The following is a 6,557-nucleotide window of genomic DNA, read 5'->3' as shown; positions in this document are numbered from 1 at the left end:
ACCTGTGGCGGATTCATTTTGATATTTGGCAAAACTAATACAATTATGTAAAGTTTAAAAATAAAATAAAATTAAAAAAAAATAAAAAATAAAACCTAATCTAGAAACTACAGAGAAGTCTTCCCTGTGCTTTCTTTCCTTACCTGTGGTGGATTCATTTTGATATTTGGCAAAACTAATACAATTATGTAAAGTTTAAAAATTAAAAAAAAAAAAAAAACAGACCTCCTACTTTGGCTGAGTTAGCAATCATTATTCAGAAAGTTGGAAAAGTGAAAGTATTACCTGCTCAGTCATGTTCAGCTCTTTGTGATCACATGGACTGTAGCTTACCAGGTTCCCCTGTCCATGGGATTCTCCAGGCAAGAATACTGGAGCAGATTGCCATGCCTTCCTCTGGGGGATCTTCCCAACCCAGGGACTGAACTCAGGTCTCCTGCACTGTAGGTGAATTCTTTACCCACTGAGCCACCAAAGTTAGAGGCAGTGAAATGGGGATCAAAATGGCAGCCTTGTGTCTGAGACAGATGGTGGTGGTAAAGAAGGCTTAGGTATGTCAATCAGTCTGTGAAACAGGAAGCTCCACATTTTAAAAGACCTCCACATCCAATCACAGGCAATTCTAGACCCTGTCAGCCCTGCTCCTGCATTCCCCAATATCTAAAGGACATGTCTTACCATTAAGCTTGTCCCATGTCTTAAAGTAGAAGAGAGTGTGTACTCATTCAGATAGCCAAATATCAGAAAGAAAATATCCTTTATCTACTCTTCTGCCTGTGGACATCTAGGTAAATGCAGTGTGGTACATACATATGGTAGAGTATTACTCCACCATTAAAAAAGAAAAAAAAAATGAAATAATGTCACTTGCAGCAACATGGATGGATGTAGAGATTGTCATACTTACTGAAGTAAGCCAGACACAGAAAGGCAAATATGTTATATCACTTATATGTGGTATCTAAAAAGTGGTACAAATAAACTTATTTACAAGACAGAAATAGAATCATGACTATTAAAGAAATTTATGGTTACTGAGGGGAAAGAAGAGGGGAAGGGATAAAATGGGAGATTGAGAGTTACATATATACACACACAGAAGTCGTTCCATCGTGTCCGACTCTTTGCGACCCCATGGATTGTAGCCCACCAGGCTCCTCGGTCCGTGAGATTTTCCAGGCATGAATACTGGAGTGGATCGCCATTTCCTTCTCCAGGGTATCTTCCTGACCCAGGGATCGAACCTGGGTCTCCTGCATTGTAGGCAGACGCTTTACCTTCTGAGCCACCAGGGAAGTCCATCAAACACAGTACTGTGTAAAATTAAATAACTGATAAGAGCCTACTGTATACCACAGGGAACTTCACTTGGTACTCTGTTATGACCTACGTGGAAGAAAGAGTTTAAAATAAAATGGATATATGTATATGTGGGTATCAGACATGTGTGCATAACTGATTCACTTTATTGTACACTTGAAGCTAGCACAACATTGTAAGTCAACTATACTGCAATAAGACTTTTTTAAAAAGAGAGAAATCTTTGTCTTATTCCTGACCCTAGGAGGAAAGCATTAATCATTCACCATTAATTACGTTAACTGTAGATTCTTCATAGATACCCTTTATCAGTTTCAGAAAGGTTTTTTTTTTTTCCTATTTCTAGTATTTTGAGTTTTTTTTTTTTTTTTTTAAAGCACATATGCTAAGTTGCTTCAGTCATGTCCAACTCTTTGCAACCCTATGGACTGTAACCCACCAGGTTCTTCTGTCCATGGGATTCTCCAGGCAAGAATACTGGATTGGGTTGCCATGCCCTCCTCCAGGGGATCTTCCTGACCAAGGGATCGAATCCTCATCTCTTATTGTGAATCAGTTTGCTATATTATCAGATATTTTTTCAGTACTACTGAGATGATTGTGTCCTTTACTAAAATGGTGTGTTACATTAACTGATCTTAGACTGTTAAAGCAACCTACATTTCTGGGATATATATCATCTGACTAAAGTGTATAATTGGCTTTTTATTCATGAATTTAGGGTACAAATAGTGATGAAAATTTTCCACCAATGCTAATGTATAATTTAGGGCTGTAGTCATATTTTTGTATTTGTCTTTATCTAGTTTTGGTTAATCATTGTCCACAATGAACTTACTCAAATGTCTTCAGAAGTCAAGTAGCTAATGTCAACTACAAATTGGCACTTACCAAGAGCGTTGCCAACGACTGAACAACAAAGGCATTTTCCATCTGCCTAGATGGAGATTGAACTCCATGCTGCTATTGCTGTTGACCTCCAACAATCCCTGAGGGAGTTCAGGGTAGAGTGAGGCACTCTGTGCTCCAGGGAAGTGGGACAGGTCAGTAGATACCTTGTTGTTTTTAGGAACAGATTTTATGATCTCAATCCTTACATCTCCTTATATCTAGAGAAACACTAACTCCCTTCACCGTGACATCAGATCCTCCTGACTAACAAAAACCTTTTGTAAAATGAGTGCTTCATGGCACTGAACTCCCCCTTCACCAAAACCTTATATATTGACCTTCCCCCACTGCCACTTTGGAGAAGTCTATCAGAGCTAACTGAGATGCTGCCTCCTGGGCTGCAGTCCTCATTTTGCCCCAAATAAAACTTAATTCACAACTTTCAAGTTGTACATCTTTTTTTTTTTTTTAGTCTACACTAACGAACAAATATATAAAAAAAATTACGCTTAATGATTGTAGGGATGGCATAAACCAGAGGTGATCTGAGGGCGAAACTTCCCTAACAGTACTTCAATTCAATTAAAAAAAAATACAGAACAAACTAAAAGCAACAAGAGCAGTACAAATTAAACAATACATAGAAAACAACAAAACACATAAAACATTCTTTTTGCCTGTGGGGGCCTAGAATCAAATTGCAGGTTATCAGTGTTTACGATTCTTAACTTGCTAAGTCTTGGAAAAGACCCTGATGCTGGAAAAGATTGAAGGCAGGAGGAGAAGGGGACAACAGAGGTTGTGATGGTTGAATGGTATCACCGACTTGATGGCCATGACTTTGAGCAAGCTCTGGCTGATGGTGAAGGTCAGGGAAGCCTGGTACTCTGCAGTCCATGGGGTTGCAAAGAGTTGAACACAACCGAGGGACTGAACAACACCAACAACAGCAACTTGCTATGTGGTATATATGTGTATTGATGTGATGGAACTGAGGTGGAGAAAAGCATTGAGGAGTTACTGGTCTATACAGCAGTTTCCCTTAACCATGGTTCACTTTCTATGGTTTTACTTACTCACATTCAGCTCTTGTCAGAAAATATTAATTGGAAAATTCTGAAATAAACAATTCCTGTTTTATACAGCAGGCTCTTCTGAGTAGTGTGATGAAACTCAGAGCTTATGGTGAAAGATGTCGGACTCATGATCTCCAAAGACGATTTAGCCTTGGGACCAGGGACCAGGCTTAATCACTCAAGAGCTTTTTTATAGCAGGGTTTTGTTACATTGGAGAAGGAAATGGCAACCCACTCCAGTATTCTCGCCTGGAGAATCCCATGGACAGAGGAGCCTGGCGGGCTACAGTCCACGGGATCACAGAGAGTCAGACACGACTGAGCGACTTTACTTACTTACTTTACTTTTGTTAAATTATGAAAAGGGACAGGAAAAGCTTCTGACATAGACATCAGAAGGGGGATGGAGAGTGCCCCCCTAGCTAATCTATAACAAGGGAGCTATATACTTTTGTAATTAGTTATTCAGTCAGTCAGTTCAGTCGCTCTTTGTAACCCCAAGAACCGCAGCACCCCAGGCCTCCCTGTACATCACCACCTCCCAAACCCATGTCCATTGAATTGGTGATGCCATCCAACCATCTCATCCTCTGTTGTCCCCTTCTCCAGCCTTCAATCTTTCCCAGCATCAGGGTCTTTTCAAATGAGTCAGCTCTTCACATGAGGTGGCCAAAGTATTGGAGTTTCAGCTTCAGCATCAATCCTTCCAGTGAACACCCAGGACTGATTTCCTTTAGGATGGACTGGTTGGATCTCCTTGCAGTCCAAGGGACTCTCAAGAGTCTTCTCCAACATCACAGTTTGAAAGTATCAATTCTTCTGCGCTCAGCTTTCTTTATAGTTCAACTCTCACATCCATACATGACTACTGGAAAAGCATAGTTTTGATGAGACAGACCTTTGTTGACAAAGTAATGTCTCTGCTTTTTAATATGCTGTCTAGGTTGGTCATAACTTTTCTTCCAAGGAGTAAGCGTCTTTTAATTTCATGGCTGCAGTCACCATCTGCAGTGATTTTCGAGCCCAAGAAGTAAAGTCAGCCACTATTGCCACTGTTTCCCCATCCATTTGCCACGAAGTGTTGGGACTGGATGCCATGATCTCAGTAATTAGCTATTACAATAAACCAAAGGAACGTCTCAAGGTTGTAAAACATTTACCAGACCCACTCCCACAATTTACATTTTACGATGACAGGGTTAGAGCTAACAATAGAAAGATCTTACCAGATTCTCCTCGATAAAATACATTTTAAGATTAGTCAGAAGGTTTTCAAGAAGGAGAAACATGTCCTCAAGCAGGATACATCCTTGTTATATAATCCTCACTAAGGAATGTAGAAAAAAAGTGTTTGTCCTTTCCTCCTCCTTGAGAATTCCAGACCCCTATCCCCTCCTTGAGAGCCCCAGACCTCTTTCTCCTCCTCAGGGACCCCGGATTTCTTATCAACCTGCTTAGGAATTGACTCTCTCAAAACCTAGCACTGTCTTGCTCTGTCCTGGGGGGACCCCAGCCAATGGCATCACCACTCCTGACATATATTGAAGGGCATCAAGCACAGCATGAAATGTCCTGATATATATTTTGAAGAAGTTTTGAAAATAGATAGTAGTGATTGTTGTCTAATATCATGAATGTAAAAAATTAACACAGAATGGTACAGTTAAAAATGATCACAATGGCAAATTTTATGTTATATATGCTTTACCATCATTTTATAGAGATGGGAAAAAAATTTGTAGTTGTAACATGGGAAATAGATTGGAAAGGGGAGGAAAATAATCAAGGAATGCATTTAAGATGGAGAAGGGACCTTATTAAATCCTCACAAACACCCCACTGTGTTAGGGATTGTTTCCACATGCAGAAACTGAGAACCAGGGACAATCTGAGAAAAAACTGAAAGATATTCTAAATCAGAGCTGGGAGAGAGGCTTTCTGTTTTAGCACTAAATTAAGAAATCCATTTGTTCCTAAACTCATGCCCTTCTACCTCCTCATTTCTCAATTTTGATGTTTAAATAAGCTTTACTTTTCATTTTGAAGTCTCAGATATAAATTGTCTTTTTTCAACTATGCATGAAAATTCCCATCAACGGAAACATTAACAATTCTTTTATCGTAACAGTGCAATTATGCCATATATAGTTGCAATTACAGTACATGCATTAAAATAGTCATCATATTGCTTGAAATTTCTGGAAGACAATCAGGATATTTTCCCATTTAAGTGGTAGTTATTCCACTATTTGTTAAATTGCCTATTAAATGGATATTTTGATTTCTTAGATTAAAAAACACTACAGAGAATGAACACTAAAAGATTTTCCCCAAAAAAATTGCAAATTAAAAAAAAAAAAAAAGGTCTAATTCATGGGATACATGTCAGTCTCATTCTTTTTTTCAAATTCTTTATGGTAAGTAAAAAGAAATCTTTGGTACTTAAAGCGTTGTAATAGAAGATCTGCAAAGATAAGTATAATCAGAGAAAAAGCATATCAGAATTGAAGTACGTTTGACAGTGCTCTAATCACATTGGGCAGTTGAATGCATTTGTCCAGGGAGAATGAATTCCAATGACTAAGATTTAGGCATTTTGATATTATAAAGGAAGCCCACAAACACCCTGATCTGTTAAAATGGAATTGTCTTCAATTTGCAATAATAATTTCTGTAATTGGACCACAAAAATAGAAGTAAGGCATTGAAGTATTAGAATAATTTTGATATAAACTTATGTTAGCTTTATAGTGTGAAAATACATCTGGTATTTATCTCTGAATGTCCAGTAGAAGTTGTATCACCTTCATAGATCAAAATGATACCAATCTCATGGAATTATTTTATCTCACATAGAAAACCACCATTACTATGTTAATTTTGGAATGTTGTTTCAAAACCATCTCTTTGCTCATGGTCATCCACATGCATTTCATTCCACAAGAATTTATTATGAGTGTAGCCAATAGTGTGTGCTGCGCTTCAGAAGGAGGAAAAAGCTGACATTTTACCATGATGAGGAAAAGGAATGATAAGTTTGAAGTTCTAAAGCCTTAGCTGTACTAATTCTATGACTTTAGAAAGGTCTTATACACTTATTCAATGTAAATTTCTTTGTGAAAATGGACATTCATCTGTCTCACATGGCTATTATGAGAATTAAGTAGGATAAACTAACCACATAAAATGCCTATCACAGATTCTGGATTATAATATACATGTGCTTTAAGGTAGCCCACTTTCTCTGTCTTGGCTGTAATAAGCTCACAT

At 38.2% G+C, this 6,557-nt stretch overlaps 1 non-coding gene across 1 annotated transcript; it reads right to left on the bottom strand.

The window, feature by feature from the left end:
* Window positions 1–1,222: 1,222 nt before the first annotated feature.
* Window positions 1,223–1,295, bottom strand: TRNAC-ACA (transfer RNA cysteine (anticodon ACA)). Its single transcript has one exon. It is a non-coding gene; the product is annotated as a tRNA-Cys (tRNA).
* Between the last annotated feature and the right edge of the window lie 5,262 nt (window positions 1,296–6,557).

This window comes from Bos indicus, chromosome 6, assembly GCF_029378745.1.
Source record: "Bos indicus isolate NIAB-ARS_2022 breed Sahiwal x Tharparkar chromosome 6, NIAB-ARS_B.indTharparkar_mat_pri_1.0, whole genome shotgun sequence".
Lineage (NCBI taxonomy): Eukaryota > Metazoa > Chordata > Mammalia > Artiodactyla > Bovidae > Bos > Bos indicus.
The sequence above is the reverse complement of the archived record's forward strand: the minus strand, read 5'-3'. Positions and strand labels throughout refer to the sequence as shown.